The 19,036-nt window shown below is 38.5% G+C and overlaps 1 protein-coding gene across 2 annotated transcripts in view; it reads left to right on the top strand.

Annotated features, from left to right (window-relative positions):
• The window catches only part of tafa5a (TAFA chemokine like family member 5a), a 217,133-nt gene extending 207,762 nt beyond the window's left edge, over nt 1–9,371 (top strand). The window contains exon 5 of one of the 2 annotated variants that reach the window (XM_033990385.2): nt 7,848–9,371. The gene's annotated coding sequence lies outside the window, so the exon portion shown is untranslated. The remainder of the gene's footprint in view (nt 1–7,847) is intronic. The other variant, XM_033990384.2, reaches the window with a different exon arrangement.
• The last annotated feature ends 9,665 nt before the right edge of the window (nt 9,372–19,036 follow it).

Raw genomic sequence — 19,036 nt, 5'->3', positions numbered from 1 at the left:
GCCACACTGGCTCCAATATTAATACGCCTGATTGGGAAATAGAGCGATGTCAGTGCAGTAAATTTAACATACAGCACCGTAAAAAAGATGAGGCTGGACTCGTAAAAATGCCCCGTCTCGTAGGGTTTGTGGAAAGCAGGGGTCTCTGTCGCTCAATACTGACAGTTTATGGCCTGTGTTATGATGGGAGCAGGTCTGCGGCAGATTTTGACTATAAATAGACCCAAGTCCCAGAGTACATTAGGAGATTATTGTCTATTTACTGTCACAACACTTGATCCGTTAATGCACAGAATATATACAGGAAGTAGCATGTGCAGTGGAGCGTTAAGTTTCACCATACACGCACAATTACACAGCACCGTTCATGTTTACGGTGCTGGTTTAGTAATCAATGTGTTTCATCTATTTTATGGTTTTCCTGGGTTATTGTATATTCACAGTGAGTTATTAAATTCAAAATATTTTAAATTAATTTATTATGTATTTAGTTTTAACCAGGAAATGTTCATAAATGTTGTGTTTCTTTCATGTGTTTGCGTCAATGCCGTGTCTCCCAAAATTCAGATTGCCGTGATTGACAGGTGGATTAACCAATCAGAGAAATGCATGGACCATTCGTATCAAAACAAACATGGCGGCTTATGAGTGAAAGCCAGAAAAATAAATAAATAAAAATACACAGAGACTGAAGACAACGCTGATGTATGCAAACATTTAAGTCTGAAGCACTAAATATAATTCAATTTAATTCAAACTTTTCTCTCCTCAGATTATATTTTGTTGTTAAAAATATAAAAATACGCACATCCGTTCTGCTGATATTTTAGTTATGGCTGTACAAATCTTTATTTTATTGTATAGACCACATGTGTCAAACTCAAGGCCCGTGGGCGAAATGTGGCCCTCCACATCATGTTATGTGGCCCTCGACAGGGTAAATTAAAAGGTTTGATGGACTCAGAATGTCATTTCATCTGGAGATACGCAGTTACACGGCCATATTTTTACATCTATTCAAACGCACATGCAATATTTGTAACTTGAATAAGTCATAAATACAGAAATAGTTAATTAACAAGTTAAAAAAGTAGTTAGATTTATTTTACATCTGACCCTTGGAGATCAGCCATTTTACTAATGTGGCCCTCGGTGTAAATGTGTTTAACATCCTTGGTATAGACGATAGAGTTGGATAGAGTAGCCAAAAATGTTACTCAAAGCATTCGGGAAAAGTACTATCTTAAAGAGTAACTGTCAGAACGTAACATCCGATTTATAGTTTAAAGGACAAAACGTAAAATAATGCCCCATATCTGGTATTTTAAAAGGATAGAGACCAAAAAATCAGAAAGAAACACAAACGTTCAAGTCATTTCATATTGTCAACATCTTTTGTCACTTGTAGACTTACTCACAGTGGAGTAACCTAAGTTTTCTGTTAGAAAAGTACTCTCAAAAGTAAATTTCTTTAAAAACGTACTCAAGTAACCGTACCCGAGTAAATGTCATCTGTTATTGCATACAATTTTACGCTCAAGTACAAAGCCAACGGGAATGTCATCATGGAAATACAGCCTTCATGTTTAAGGATTAAATCAGACTGCTTTATGAGACAGTTGGGTGACATTCACGCGTCCTTCTGAGTGTCCCCCGATGCAGCTGCTTGAGTAATAGTTTTATGATCATTTTTCAGGATGCAGATAGGGTTTTCTTTGAAGTTCAGAAGAAGCGCTGTATATAATAACATAACATGCAGTCAGCTTTGAACTGTCTCTTAATGTGGAATGGGGGCTTGTGTCTGGAGGCCTGTGCATACATGTTCATGTATTTTGATCTAAGCATCTGCTCCAGGCATTATCCAACTTCAGAGCATGTAATGAGTGATTTTACATCCCTTATTAACCTGTGGAGCCCTTAACGTTTGAATATTCATGTAGTAGACTATTGTGAAGGGAGCCTGCTCTGACACAACAAGAAACCTGGTTGACTGCTGTATAAAATATTAAACAGATCGGTGCTAGAAGTGGGATAGGGTCAGTTCCCGAAGGTTTCCAGTGTTGAGTTGATCTACAATGGGCGATTTGTGGAACATCTTTTATCTGAACAACTTTCTTCCTATAAGAAAGTGATACATACAAGTGAAATATGTTGGTACATGCAGGATGAAAGTAAAAAGTGACTGTTGAGTTGTCAGAGTAACCTGCTTTTTCTGAAGAGTGTATCAAGCATAGGGACAAGCGGACATCTTTAGTTATGCTGGATTAAAAAAAACAAAAACAAGTTAGCCTAGTTAGTACTTAGATTGGAGACCGCTGGGAGTACCAGGTGCCACAGAGGAACGTCCGTTGCATAAACTGCTGTGGTGTCCTTAGGCGATAAACGTGACTGACATTGCTTAGTATGAAAGCGTGAGTGCGTGATCGGAGGCGCTGATTGCAGAGATTGGCAGCCTCACGTCCGTCAGAATATCTCAGGGCAGCTATGGCTACAACAGTATCTTAATGAATGAATAATATGGTGTAAAACGCTTGCAGTGTCATGAAGGCGCTGTATGAATCAAAAGGTTGATTAATGAATTAATTACAGAGAGATTTTTTTCTGAATAAAGCAAAAAAAAAAAAAAGCAGCCGGTATACCATCAATTGATTTTTCAGCTCAATCTGTGACGTTTCCAAACCTCGACCTTGGTGCGTCCAATCAATTTGCACACATGTTTAGTGGGGCCTGCGGGAGCCATATGTTCCCAGCACAGTGATTCCCAGCTGCCTTATGGTTGTATGTGTGTATGTGCGTTATATATAGTGGTCTTTGCGCTGACAGATGCTGCTGCCTCCACCTCCACTCAAACAATCTGAATGTGTGCTCTCTCATTTATTCATCTACACATTATACGCTAGCCCCGAAGACAGGAAGCTCTGCATAATGTCCCTCCAATCTGATGTTTGCCTTGTTTCCGATACAGCGCCAGGAGCTACATGTCGATTCCTATTGAGTGAATGTTTTGTAATAAAAGATGAATTTGTCAATGAGTTTTTCTCCAGTTTTTTGATGCCTTTCAAATGTAGTCGCTCTAAGCCTGCAGCGATATTGCATATTGATTGAGCGAAATGCCCTTCTGACTCAACCATCTTAAGGATTGGGATTGTTTTGTAAGAGACATTGGCCCTGTGTATTCAAGGGTGCACTCAAACTCGGGACGTTTACATGCATGGCAGAAGAATCTAATCTAGACGAAAGTGGGCTCAAACCAGGACGCAACAAGGACAAGTCTGAGTCGCTCTTTTTACATTCAAGTATTTGGAATAATGTGTAAAGTATAATGTTGTCCAAAAAAGTGATATCCAGATAATAATAAATACTAAAATTAGCATTCCAACTAGATACTTATTTGAAGTCTCTGAAATAAATCAAAGAAATAGGAAAACATCTGACCTTTTGTGAATGGTTTTGATATATATCGGAATTAATACAAGACAACATGGTAATATTATAGAAACTACTACTACTTGGTTTTGAAAATTACATTATATTGTCTGAAAAAGGTTATATTGAGCGTTGAGCCTTTTCCTATATCACTTTTTAATGTTGCGAAACTACTATTTACTATTTACTTACTTGGTCTAGCTTGCTAGTCTCATTTGCATGCACGTAAACCATTCCCTGGCAATTACAGGCCGGACATGTGGGTATTCACTGGTGGTGTTAAGGTTATGGCAATCACTAAGGGTCATTGCATTTTAGTGGCAAAGCAATTTCATCTCATATTTGTCCAATAGTGGTTTTAATCGAAGGCTTGCGTTTTGCTGAGATGAGATAGCGCGAGAGATTTATGGGAACAGTTTGTAACAGTGTGGGCGTGAGGAAGAAAAAAAAAAAGGGCCGCCAGTATCTGAGTGCAAAGAGAGAAGACGAAATTAACATAATGCAGTGTTACATAAAACAACACGCTTTTCCATGAACATACAGTACAGTTCAGTGCAAGAGTGGTGGGTTGTGCTGATTATTACACAATTATATATTTTGGCTTCAGTTCATAAGAAGTGGTCTTAAATTGTACTATAGTTTAATTGCGAGTGCTGGCTTCTACAATAAAGTCTAGCAAATGGAACTGCTATGGAGAAATATAGCCTTGATGCAATGAACTGCATTAGTTTGTCATCTTTTTGAATATATGTGAGTTTCTTAGAAGCAGAAGTTCTTAGAAGTAGAAATTATACTGTATTTACTTCTTGGGTAATATTTTACAATAATCACACTATTTACCGTATTAATAAAGCATGAAGAAAAAAAAGTAAATGGCGCTTTCCCACCTTCAATGGACTCAAAGCGCTTTACATCAAAGAACCATTCACCCATTCAGACGCATTCATGCAGCAATATATGCAGATACTTGGGGTGAGGTGGGTTAAGTGTCTTGCCCAAGGACACAATTACAGCATTCATCTGTGGGAGCTGGAGTTGCACGGTCAACCTGTGGGACAGTGGATCTGCCCGCTCGACCAACAATGTTTATGCCAAGAGTGGGATTCAAACCGCCAATCTTCGGATCAGTGGACAAATACACTGCCTGGCAAAAAAAAAAAAAATGTCACACACATTCTTGGCAAGCTGGTTTAAGTTACATAGTGCATCTGTAAGTTAAAAGTCACAACAAAAGTGGACTACAAAGTATCCGAATTCCTATAGTCAATGTTCCCTCTAATTTTTCACGAGTCTGAGCAAACACACAAACTCCCTGGGCGTCCCATGGACCACTGTGAGCGACATCAGACGTGCGCACTGTGGTCATGCTGCATCACATCCATCCAAGTTAAATGGTTTATCAAAAGAATCAAATTACTGCATTTACATTTCTGTTATAAGACTTTTAATTAAGTGCTTTAGCCACGTAAACAATGAAAATGACAAAAATCTTGCTCATGACCTGTGTAGTATGTTAATGCTATTGGAAGTATAAATATTTCATTTTAACTATGGCAAAACATGAACTTCAACCAAACCATGACAACTGTAAACTCCAATGTTGAAAACACACTTAACATTTTTATGATAAAGCTCTGACTTGTATTATGAGTATAAGCCATTGTGAGAAGCTTTTGCTTGATTTTCACAACTCATAAACTAGTGACAGTCAATGACCAATACACACTGAGAGGAATCTGTATCTGCACACCCAGCTGCTCTATTACTGTACATTTATACATCATATTAAAACACAATGTATAATGTGTATTTGTACATAAATACAAATACACATTATACATGTGTATGGGGGGGGGGGGGGAGACCGTGTCAGCAGCACGCAATTGCGCACGCGCGCAGCTTGGAGGGAACAGTGCCTATAGTTTTTTTTTTTTTTTAGATCAATTTAGTTTCAATCAATACAGTTAGCTTTATGTTGTAGTAAAATGTTGTGAATTACACTGCCTGGCCAAAAAAAAAAAAAGGTTACACACTAATATTTCGTTGGACCGCCTTTAGCTTTGATTACAGCATGCATTTGCTTTGGCATTGTTTCGATTTCGCTTCTGCAATGTCACAAGATTTATTTCCATCCAGTGTTGCATTAATTTTTCACCACGATCTTGCATTGATGATGGTCGAGTCTGACCGCTGCACAAAGCTTCTCCAGCACATCCCAAAGATTCTCGGTGGGTTTAAGGTCTGGTCTGCTCCCTGAACCACTCTTTCACGATTTGAGTCTGATGAATCCTGGCATTGTCATCTTGGAATATGCCTGTGCCATCAGGGAAGAAAAAATCCATTGATGGAATAACCTGGACATTGAGTATATTCAGGTGTCAGCTGACCTCATTCTTTGAGCACAGACTGTTGTTGAACCTAGACTTGGCCAACTGGTGGAGGGTCGTACCTATTTGCTTAGTTTAATCCAGGTGGCGACTTTTTTTTTTGACCGGGCAATAATGTAATACCAACTGAGCCACTGTCTCCTAGCCTGATTATTGAGCAGTTAGGGTTAAAAGTTCAAGCTAATGTGTTTACTAACCCTATTGCAAGCTCTGTAACAAATACTCCAATGCATGTAATTTGGATAGTCCTAATCCTGCCTTCTCCATTTGAAATAAACAACTTGTTCACACATTACAAGGGCAATGCACTTTACGATACAGTGTGTAAATTATGCCAATAGAAAACTGATCCAAAATACACACCTGAGTTACTTCATCACATTTGAATACAACTCAACTGTGACACTACCTCCATCAAAAACACTCGTTGGTGAGCTGATTCCATTCCCTTCCCACAAAATCAAATTGTGGGCGATGCATGCTTATAGTCGGTCCAACATCTGCACATTTTATAGCAATTTGCAGCCTGTTCGCCACGAGTTGATTATTCCAAAGTAACAGTGCACAGATAGAAGGTGGTACTTGGCTGTGTGACCGGTGCAAAACAGATGGCAACAACTCACACTCCCAGTTGAATTAATTGTTGTTTTACTCCCCATATTGAGATTTTTACTTTGTTACGACATACACCCACTCCACAAATTAAAATATTTGACTTGATTGTGACAAAGAAAGCAGCAGGCTTTTACATTCCCTTTGTGGTAGTGTTCTAATTAACTGACACCTTTGCTTTGACGATTCATCTATAAAACATAGTGGGAGGAAGGAGTTGACGTGTTTCCTTTATAACAAAAACATTAAAGGGAAAGCTAAACTTACTTTTATTCAAATCAAGACTGGTTATGCATGAGTGAAAAACTGTAGCATAATTAGGTTTTACAATATTAATTACACACAAACCACAGGCCAGTGTACTGTGTTTACGAATTAAATCCTTTTGATTAAGAAGGCCAGTAGAGAAATGAATCTAAACATTTTACTGAGCGTTCTTCTAGTTGACTTCCTCTCACCAATTAAATTACATTTATGTAGTGCTTTTCTAACTGCAATGGGCACTCACAGCACTTTACATCAAGGAAACACTCGACGTCCACACACAGACATTGGCGGCAAGGACACGACGACAGTGTGCACTTGTAGGAGCTGGGATTGAACCATTAACCTGTGGGTCAGTGGATTCAAATCTACCAACTGAGCAGCTGCAATACTGAATTTGTGTCCCTGGGCAAGACACATAATCCACAGTGCCTCCGATGTGTGTGGCACTGATGCTATTTATTATTATTATTATTATTATTATTATTATTATTATTATTATTATTATTATTATTATTGTTATTATTATTATTATTATTATTATTATTATCAATTTATTTGTTTAATTATTAATTTATTTTTTATTGTTATAATATAAGGGTGGATTGCGTGTTATTAATCACTGATGTTCTATGGCAGCTATGTATTGCATCCAACATAGAAATATATGCAAACACTGATTGATTGATTGATTGATTTTATTATTGTGTCTTGATGAACCCTTTAATGGGTTTATAAGACACATTAACAAAATACAATAGGCCAGTTGTCAGACGTGTGCTACAAACATCAATACTCTCATTTAAACAAACTCATCTGCCGCTTCTTCCAGGCTTTACAAAGAAATCAAGCTGACTTATAAACATTAGAATTAAACAACCATTTCATCTTGTTGTCGTCATTACACCAGAACCAGAACATATCAGTGCATTGGGTGAACATTTCATCAAATAAAGGATTTCTAAATTCATCATAAAATGGACAATACAACAAAAAACGAGCTTCACTTTCCACTTCTCCCCACTCACATAAACCACAAAGTCTTTCTTCTTCAGGGGCTTGAGAAAACCTCCCCGTTTCTACAGCCAGCGGAAGCAAGTCCAGACTGTATTGTAGTATGTAGTATGTTCCTCATGTTTGCCCTGTTCTGCTCCACAGGTGTCATAACCAGAGCTGGCGGTGCCATCACCAGGGAGTGACTGTTGTTTGAGAGAGCTACCTCCGCCTCTCCCCCTCTCCTCCACCGCTGGACACTGGACAAACTGCTCCACCTCTACACCTGCACCTCCACCTGTCCTGACCGCTCCATCTCGCTGTCTGTCGGGGGGTCAGCGTCCCTGCTCCGTCTGTGAACAGTGGAACAGACAACCTTTACATGCCCTACAAAAAACACCTCACCAAGACACGTGGTTTCGGACTAAAGGGATTCCTATGAAATACCTGGATTGTATTGATTGTGGGACCACCTTTTTGAGGCGGGCGCTCTTTGCTGTGAATAGGCCTTCTGCTGGAGTAAAACCTCCCTTATTTTTATAGACCAAAGAGAAAAATGAACTGAAATCACCATCTGACATAAAACCATGCAGACATTTTGGATAAGACGTTGTGAGATGCCAGCAGAACTTTAAAAGAAACGTCTTGTTGGATACTCTTATGAACCAATCAAACTGGAGTACTTTTAAACTTTGCAGACTTTTTTGTCAGACTAAGCCCACCACTGTATTTTGAAGACTGAAGATATAGATACTACATACGTATAACTGTGTATCAAAAAAGTTGCATTTTTATCAGTAGCAGCGGTGTTGGCGATGGCTTGTTGGCAGAAAGAAATCATATCAAAGAATTATCTTCAGAGAAAGTTTAAATTCTGTTGCGTAGAAAGAGTAAAGAAATGTCATTAAATGTATTTTGGAAGGCCCTAAAAAGTTATATATTTAACAATTTTATATGTTGTACCTTTGTAGAGAAGCTTATTGGACTTACAATGTGATCACAATGGCAGTTTTAAGTAGTAGGACGTGAACAGATGCTGTTGTTCTCACTGAATCGTATAGTCCCGATTTTATTTTTGTTCACATCTCTGTAGCTGCTTTGATTTCATATTCATTCAAGTCACTGTCTATCAGATCCATTATTGAAAAAAGGAAATTTATCGAGGACTGGTATGCAGCCAACTGAACATTGTAAATCTATGGTAGTCAGTGGAAGCCATTGAAAACTGCTAATTTGCTATGATATTGTATTGTACACGGTGTGGAATACTGACTCATTCTCTCTCTATGGGTTTTGATCTCTTTAATTTATTATTTTTGTGCTTTTGGTGTTGGTTTGCACAAATGCGGACAGGCAAATCTACTAAGGAGAGATTAGAGATGGGAAGTGGAGAGGTGCAGAAGAACACAATGCTTAAGTATTAGAGACATTTACATTTTTATCATGGAATATTTTAAGAATAAATTAACTACGTGAAAAAAAATGCCCTTTGAAAATCCAGATGGTCTTAGTTTTCAAACGTTTCAAAGGTCAGGTTTTAACAAAAATATTGTTTTTTTTCCAATCTATGTGGCACGACATCTAAGCAATGCAATGGATGAATGAATGATCAGAGTTATTTATTTCTATCATGACACATTTTAGAATTAATTAACAATAAAATAAATGACCCAAGAATATTGTAATTATAAAAATGTCCACGCTTTTCTTTTTATCAGCGAAAGACAATCCACTCGTGTTTAGGTATATGTCAAGGTTGCTTTGCAGGGAATGTTGACTTAATTTAAAACTTAATTTAATTTGATGCTACACATAGAGATAGGCAGGTGTCGGAACTCACCCATCAGAAAAGTTACATAGTGCACCTTTAATTTGAGGTGTATTTTGGTGTCAGCATTTTACACGCTGAAAAAATCCAAGCGAGTCTGGAAAACAGCAGAGTGCTTTCATAAATGACATCCCAAGGGAAAAGCAATAAGGTAAGTTCTGTTTGTTAAAATACGCTTCATTGTTTTCGTGTTTAGTCAAACTGCTGCTTTTATTACAGACTAATTCCCATCATTGCTACACGATTGTGGACATGTAAAACAGGAGATGTGCAAGTGTGTTTGGATGACATCACAGCTTTTTTGGTCTAGATTTATTATTAGGCCTCAAACATCCACATTACTTACTGGAACAAAACTACCACGTCAAAGTCAGTGTGACATCGGGTTATATCTCAGCATCTGCAGTGCACCAGACAGGCTCTACTCCTCCGGTGCTCAGCTGGTGGAGCACAATTGCATCTAATCACAGCATGCAATCTCAAAGAAGGAAATTAAAAGTCTACAAGTTAGACAGTAATGGCCAGGCACTGACAAAGCGAGGGCGGCATGCAGTAAAGGGACAGTAAATGCCGTGACTCTTCTGTAATATGTAGGAGGTTTAAAGGTGTTCCTGGTTTTGATTTCTTAAAAACATGAATAACAGAACGTTGTTTTTTTTCAAACATTTTACTCCAAACTTGTTATTCCTCACTTTCCTAACGTGAGTGCTTTTCACAACTTTCAGAGGTCAGAGTTGAGTTTTGCATCATGGTAATGGGAACAACGAATGCCATGGTCACTTCCTGGTTCGCTGATGATAAAAACTAGAGAGGTCAATGTGTGTTGTTTGTTAGATGGAGACATTATATTCTTTTTTGATTTTGTTTATTTATTAGGATCCCAATTATCTGTACCCAAGGGCCAACTTCTTGGAGTCCTTTTGAAAAGACATGTTTTTAAAAACTATATAAATAGCACAAAAACATGATTATTTTGTGGGGAAAATGCTTCATTACACTTCTACTTCTACTGCTTTTGAATAGATGAACCCTGAACATTCTGTTACTAAGAAAGAAAATGCAAGAAGGTCTAATTCCCAGATTAGAACATTTAAAAAAACGTTTTCAAATAAGAAGCAAAGGTAACCTTAGGTGAGAAGAGGCAAGAAGCATCATTTTAACTTTGTAGTAAAATGTATGGCACAGTCCAATATCCTGTTTCCTGTGGTGATATTTATGATAAAGGAAATGTCAGGACAGACGTCCTTCATAAAACTCCATTTTTAAGGTAAGTCTGTTTATTGTATAGCCCAAAGCCACAATGCCCCATATGCTAGAACAGAAAAATGCAATAATTCAAAATGGGTTCTAGCTCACAAGTAAAAGCTTTAGGCGGGCAATATCCAATGGATTGTAGAATGATGAAAAATTAGGAACGTTGCCACAGCAATCAGCAATTAATTTAAAACTAAAAGTTCTGAAATGGTGCGTAACAGGAATCTGAAACCCATTAAGTAGCAAAGAGACCACTGTTTGAATATTATCTCTGAGACACAGTTTATCATTATTATTATTATTATTATTAGTAGTAGTAGTAGTAGCAGCATTATTTGTATTATTATTATGATCATGATTTCATAATTTGTTGTCCACTCTAGTGTACCCCACTTAAGGGCAGAGACTGGCTCCAAAGGGGTAACAAAAAATGAGTGGAAACATTACCAATTTTATTAAGCATGAAAATCTAATTGTCGTAATGTACCTCTTAATGATTTAATATGTGTTACTATCATTTTCTAATCAGTGGTTAGGGTTTGAAAAGGCCAGAATGGACGTGATGGGACTTCTACACAATAGCTGTGCGTAATGAAGGACAGTGTGACTTCAATAGCATTAATCCATATAAGCACACAATTATGGCTTCTGCTGAACGCCTTTGTACAGTGATGAATGCTGTCATGACCATCTCCAATACGGTTTCAAGGGCTATTGAGTTGACTTGAGCTGGTGACACTGGGGATAACAATGGCTGGATGAAGAGGGGGAGAGCTCATTATGGCACAAGACCAGACCAGATTTAGCAGGTGTTTTTCCACACAGTTGATTTGAATGGGTGAAAGCATGGATGAATAAAATCACAGTGAAATACATGATTCTAATGGAAGCAGTAGTTTTCGGTCCAGTTTTCCTCTTGTGCGGTGTCTATAGTGGGGCATCGTCGCATCCCTTATCACAAATGCTCTCTCGTTTCACTGATTCTGAGCACTAATGTTTTGACTGATGTTTTCATTGAAATTTAAACTCTTCTCAATTATAAATCTGCTTGTTTAGACACATTTTGACTGCTGTTGTCAGTAATTGCAAATGGTTTAGAAGTCAGTTTGAATAGACGTGCATTGTCATAAGTCATTGTATGGGTTTAATGGCCACTATATAGGATGAAAATGAAATAAAACGTTAATTTTCATGTTAAATTTCACACAAAAAAGGGAATATGGCCATAACAGTGATTCTAGGTGATAGCACACTTTCCAAAGACCAACGCTTCATCGCACCATGTGACTATTTATTTTTCTGGGTCTACCACCTGCCTGTCTATGGAGATGTTATTACCTTGCTTGGGATGTTTCACAGTATGAATTTATCTGTCTACTTAACAGGGTTGGCCCTAACTTTCAGGGGGCCCTAAGCTGAATTTGTCTCTGGGGCCCCTGACAGCAGATGCCTCCTGGCTCAGCTATTGGTGATTCATACTTGACAACATTATGACTCTGCTCTCATCACCTTGACCAGATGAATTTGTATTTATACGACCAACATCAGACTGAAAACATCCAGAATAGTCACAAGGACAGTAGGCAAACATTTAAGTAAAAGTTTATAGTGGATTTTAATGTGTTCCAGTTGGCGACCGTGGGCTTAAATCTACATTATGTCGGGTCCTTGCACCGGTGTAAACACATAGCTGCCCTCACCTGTGCCCGACTCATAAACAAACGTAAGCAGCATTAGATATTTTGCTACTAGATATAAAACAAATGGGATATTTAGGCTGCTGCAAACACACAAGCCCTGTGTCCAATAAAAGTTGATATACTATATTATTTTTAATGTAAATGTATGGGCTCTTGGGGGCCCTCTGGTGGCCTCGGGGCCCTAAACAGCTGCTTAGTCTGCTTATAGGCTGGGGCGGCCCTGCTCCTTAGAGACAAGCAAGTAAAATTACTGGTCAGATCTGTGTAGATGCGAACCCCACTGACATTATTTGGTGTGTGTTTCTTTTTTTTAGCAATGAAAAAACATGCAATCATTTAAATACAAAATAGGTTTGTTAAATGCCATGCTGTGAAACGTTCTTGGCAAAGCTATAACATATCTATTAAATCGAGCAGCTGACACCCCACCAGAAAAATCATATAGTTTTATTCATTTGCGAAGGCTTTCAGTCATAACCCCGCATTGACCCAACGCACACAAATTGTATGGATTGTCTCGCTAATGAACTAGCAGCGATGTAGAACACTGCAGAGTCCTGTGTAAAACAAGAATCTGAGGCTGCCTCCAGGTCCGTGCACATTCTTGTTACCAGTATTTACTACATCCTCCACTGCACCACGGGGAATATGTGTGTACTTCCAACTAGAGAGAAAAATCCATTTAAATCCCTTTTCACTTTGGCAGGAAACAAAGTCTTCTGATTCCAATACAAACATGATGAGTAACCCCCTCTTCTCTAGTTAAATCCACGTTTTAACCCTAACGCTCTCCTTGCACTTGACTTTTACACCCTAAGCTAACAGCACAATCCCTGGATTACTGGAGCACCCCCTCTTCTCCGGTACACATGGGCGGAAATAAGAGGGGAACCAAGGGACCTGTTTTTTCCCCCTTCTATAATACACTGACTGTGAGCTAAAGGAAGAGGAGGGGAGGTCTGTTTAATTACATCAGATCGAATTCCAATAATCTGAGCTGTATCCTTGAGCTGTTTCTGACATTGTGTGGAGTCATGGCTTCACATAGTTTAATGTGATTATAGTGGGACGATGAGCAGTTTAAAGGAGCTCTACTAAAGACAGATAATATTCTTCTGAACTGCTTTTGTTTGACTGTGAAGAGATGCCTTCTTTTAAAATTCTGATGCACCCACTCTAATTTTGTTTTGGAACATCCAGTAACCTTTAAGCTTAATTGTTTCGTAGAGACTCAGAAATAGTAGATTTGGTTCTGGTGAATATGGTAGAAAGAGAAAATATTTGCCCGGCAGCAACTAATCAAAGCATTTTAGCATTTTTTTAAGGTGTCAGCCACTTCCTTCTCCGTGCGGATGCCCTTGCTTCGCCTGTAATGCTCCACTGTATGGCATTAAACTACTGTATTGCCTTTTTGTTGTCGTGTTTACTGTAAGTGGTGTCACCTCTCCACATATTTGAACTTTGCCTAGTGGAGTCAACTGCTTGTCTCCATGGTTACAGTTCAATGCCATACTCTTGAACAACCCAGGCAAAGCAATATAACATCTCTATGGAGACAAGCTGGCGACAGTCTCTTCCTCTAAAAAGTTACACAGCACATCTTTAATTATTCGTAGGTTTACACAAGCACACCTGGTGTATTGTCAGAGTGATCCTGACTGCATGAAGTGGAAATGGTGCAGTGGATGGGTCTGAGGCAGAGGACAAGTGCCATATGGGGGGAGTAGTAATATGTTAACAGGTATAAGTGTATTAAATGAGACTTTATGGTGCCCCTATGTGAGTTATAAGGCCCTTAGGTTGATTAAATGCTTTTAAGTACAATATTAACCAACCCAGACGGTAGTAAAATCATGCGGTTTGGCTTTTTGTAATTAAACAGGAGCTGACAGCAGTGTGTTTGCATTGGAGCATGTTTGTGTTTGTTTGTCGTTGTGTCTGTCACTGCACAGATGAAGGCACTGGAAGCATGCAGCTGTGAGCCCTGCTGTAAAACTAGAGGGAAGAAGGCTCCAGCCATTTACAATAAACATAAATCTCACAAATACCAATACTGCATCTCGCCGCACAACATATTATTATTTGCTTTGATGGATAACATTTAGCTGCTAATTCAGATTTCATACAGAGAGTCTTTGTTTACAATATAAATCTAATTAAGTACCGACATCAGGGCACAACGCAGATCGATGCACAATATGGACAGGACAGATGCTTACCTCACAAGGATGCCTCTCTGTGCCAATACGTTCACACCGTAAAACGCTGCAGCCGCTCGCTGGCCCGGCCAATCATTTGTCAAGGTTAGGGCAACTAGACACGAGGTATTAGCTCAGGGGGGCACTGTTCAAACATTAGTGAAGTAAAGAATTGTCTTTCAACCACATTTTCAACTCCTTTGTGGTATTATTAACCAGTGAGTATGCAAAATACACAGGTCTAAGTTCATTATTTAAATTCAGAAGAAAGTTTACATACCCAGGTTTTCAGAGTGATGACATTCTAGCGCCATTGCCATAAACAGAAGTCCTCAAAGTATCATGTGAAAACAGGAAGCTGAAACACACGAATAGGCCAAACAGTGAGTATTCTTTCAGTTCAATGAATCAATGATGTTACAGACTATTAATAAAATAACCTGGAATGAAGTACATTACATTTATTTTAGTAATAAAAAATGATCAGTGATGACAAACTAGGCTAAACTGCAATAGAGACCACAGCCACATCATTAAGGCAGATGCAGCGCACAGCTCTTCTCTGACAGGTGAAACCTCAGGTTCACCTTCACAGCTCTGCCTGGTGCTCTGTCCGATCAGCCTCGGCGGTGGACGCCGCATTGTCAGCCGGGCGTTCAAGCTCCATTTAACTCCAACTAAGTGCCTTTGGTCATTATGGCTGTTCATTAATGCTGTGCTGGCACAGCACTAGGCTCTGGAGATCCTCAGAGGAGAGGACCACAGTAGTTTAATAGTTAACCACACATGAAGCTGTGAAACTTAATCAAAAATATTTAAATGCTGACTGAAATAACTATAGCGTTGTCTTATTTACTTTTAATTAGATCATCACTGTGACTTTGAAACTAAAGTCTAGAATGTTACTAAGCATTGTCTGCCAAAAAAACACAAAGTTTGCTTCTGTTAAACATGGAGCTTCAATCTCAGGGTGAACCTGGAGACCTCTGTCTTTATGGCCACATAAACATGCATGTACCTTGTGACACTTAATGATCTGTAGCAAATGCATGTAAGGGTGAATGCTTTGGTAGACAAAGGGCTACATTTGAGGACAAGATGAGTCACACATTTATTGGTAAGCAAAAATAAATGCTGTAACAATTATAAACCATTTTCATGCTTTGAGAAGACGTTTGTAAACCCCTCTTTGCTGACAAAAGCTTAATGAGTATTTATATAATTATTAAAACTAAAGAGCAAGCAAATTGCTTCCAGAAACAATAGCACGGCATTTTTTACAGCTTTCTGTTATAGATAAAACAACGCTGTGAACAGTTTTTGGCGAAAAAGAATAGACACATCCATATCCCTACAAACATAGCTGCTTCTGTCTTCTGAGTGTACACATGATGACAGCTGGGGCCCGCGCCAACACACTGGACCACTAAATGAGAAAAATGACCATCTTTCAGCACCTCTTTTAAAAACTCATTTACATCCTGTCAGATCCCATTACGGAGCAGGCCAGTATCTGAGGCTGCAGGACACGACTTGGACTGCACTCCCCTCTGCTCCTCCTCGCCTCACCGCTTCACCACACCACTGAGTCCTCTGCGTCAGGGTTTCTGTGGCTGCCAATACACTCCCTCACACTTTTCCTATTTCACCGCTACTTTAGGTGTGCACTTGGCAAAGACAGGGTGATTATCGGAGCGCCCGAAACCACGCTTTTACTCTTTTATACAATTACAGTACAGTATACGTGTACTTAAAAGCCCAGGCAGGGAGGATTAGGCTGGCTGAATGCTGAGCGCTGAATAAATGATCTACCGGGGGGCGTAGCATTAACACTAAGATGAAATGGGGAGGGAAGGAATAGAACAGCAGGTGGATTTTGGATTATTAATACAAGAAAAGGCTTTTAAAATGAGACTGTAGCCAATACCACCCATTAAAAATCTATGGGGTAAGGCTAAACACAGATCTGCTTAGTTTCAGATATTGTTCGTTAGATGGGAAGCTATATTTCTTTCTTATACAAGTTGACGTCAGCCTTTAATGTCTGAAAGTTAACTTTTCTTTGTGTATTCTTGTTACTTTATATCCACAATCTGCACCTGTGGGCTTTGACATAGGACATCATTGGGCTGCATTGTCCTATATCACAAAAAAAATTATACAATGTGAATGTGCTAAGACTAGAGTTGTCAAAAAATCCAAACCCAATTAATAGTAGTAAACAAGATACTTATTTGAACATGTATTGATATGATGAAACCACAAAATAATAGTTTTAGAATGGTGTTGATCTAGTATGTACATCAGAACTAGTGTAAGTCCATGTGGTATTTATATATTGGTATATGTATAAAAGAAACTACTATACGACTACTACTTTTTGTTATTACATTCTATTGTCTAAAATAGATTTTTATTGACACTGTATCAAATCGGTATCAAGTACACAGCCTTTTCCTCCACCAAAATCCAAGTTGGAAATCTTAGAATCTGACAAATTATTACAAACAAAATAAGTTTTCAAAACAACTGCTCTTATGACCATCCTTGTCCTTTAAAGTACTAATGTAAATCCCTGTACTATTATCTACTGCTTTAAAAGTTATAATACTACAGAAAATGCCATGCACACAGTACAGTTCAGAGTCCTTACAGATGAAGTGTGTTTGAGCAGGAGTAGAGTCTCTTTGGCAGTAACAGACTGTCCGCACTTTGCTCTTACACGGGTCACTGTGTGCGGTCACTCCCATAAGCCACTTGTGTCCCATTCAAACGCGTGATGTCACCTCCACTCTCTCCAAAGGGCTCCCTCGGAATAACTTGACAATCGGCTGCATGCAACGGTGAAGTGCTACGCTAAAAAGGTGGAGCATATCAGTTTTGTAATTTCAAACTGGTTGCCATTGGACCCATTTCTGTTATTAAGCTGTTTTAGATCAAAATTGTGGTTTACAGTAAATAAGATACAGTAAAAGATTTGCTGATGGTATAGAGATCTTCTTTAAGGGTGCAGCATGTTACTTGCTGGAGTTGGCACGTCACCCGCACGATACCATAGAAAAACAAAGGAACATTCACCATGGAGACTGATAAGATGTAGGCCATACTGTGGAAGATTACAGACAAATTAACAACTGCAAGCAGCCTTTGTTTCCATACAAACAACCCACTCACACTAAGAACACATTATTATTATTATTAATTATTAATTATTATTATTATTATTATTATTATTATTATTATTATTAAGTATCATTATTATTATTATTATTATTATTATTATTATTATTAAGTATCATTATTATTATTATTATTATTATTATTAATTTATTTATTTTCAGTTCAATAAAAATATAAAAAAACTGGAAAAAACTGTTTGGAAGGAATAATAATATGAAGCTTAAAGCCACAGAAACTTTCTAGCTAAAAAAAAGAGTTCAATAAAAATATTTAAAAAAAACTGAAAAAAACATGTTTTTATTTAATTCTTTTTTTTAGCTAGAAAGTTTCTGTGGCTTTAAGCTTCATATTATTATTCCTTCCAAACTTTCATATTCAAGGTCACTTACTACAGTAAATACATTCCACAAGTGAAAAGGGTGAAAAGGCCAAAAGTACACACCAACTGTTAACCAAAAAAATAAAATTCTTAATTTTAATATCAATTTCTACTTCTTCACAAAATATAATGATGCAAACTCATCTATAGATAGACTTAGCCTGTGACAAACAGTATATTACATTGACTTGTGGTCCACCTTGGCACCGCAGTCAGACCTCCCGCCTCAGATCATTGGGGTGTTGAGTGTGCACTGTGGGAGAGCCCCTTGGCGCCACACGCTGTATCAAATGATGTCTGAAATGTTTTAATCAAATCCTGTGTGTTCATTAGACTAACAATAGGCTTCACGGGGCGAGCGCTCTGCAGTTCGGCTCCTTACTGGCCCTGGGGGAAGCATCCTGATAGAGCGACTTCCACCGCTAACCTCCTCGCCATACATTTAAATAGGCCTTTATCTAACCAGCCACTTGTCACACAGTTTGATTTATATATATTAAAGAAAAATAATCATCGCAGCCCCGGCCCACGATCTGTCTTGTTGAGTGGCGTTTCCATCTCGGGCAGATTGCATGTCAGCCGTGAATGTATATTTTGAACTGATCAAGTCGACACGGGAGACAGACAGCGTGTTACTAATGGCATCTTGCAGCCTGCTCACATAATCTCTTTGATTTTCTGTCACTGCGGTGAAGCTTTGTCAAGTGCCATGCTGAAGAATATTGTTTGTGGGATTACTCTGGATAACAGGCAATAAGTGTCTCCAAGACCTTTGACTCTCTGGTGTAAATACTCCTCTGTGTGTGTGAGAGATG

This window comes from Periophthalmus magnuspinnatus, chromosome 23 (assembly GCF_009829125.3).
Source record: "Periophthalmus magnuspinnatus isolate fPerMag1 chromosome 23, fPerMag1.2.pri, whole genome shotgun sequence".
Taxonomy (NCBI): Eukaryota; Metazoa; Chordata; class Actinopteri; order Gobiiformes; family Gobiidae; genus Periophthalmus; species Periophthalmus magnuspinnatus.
Note: the sequence above shows the minus strand (reverse complement) of the source record. Positions and strands in the feature narration are given on the sequence as shown.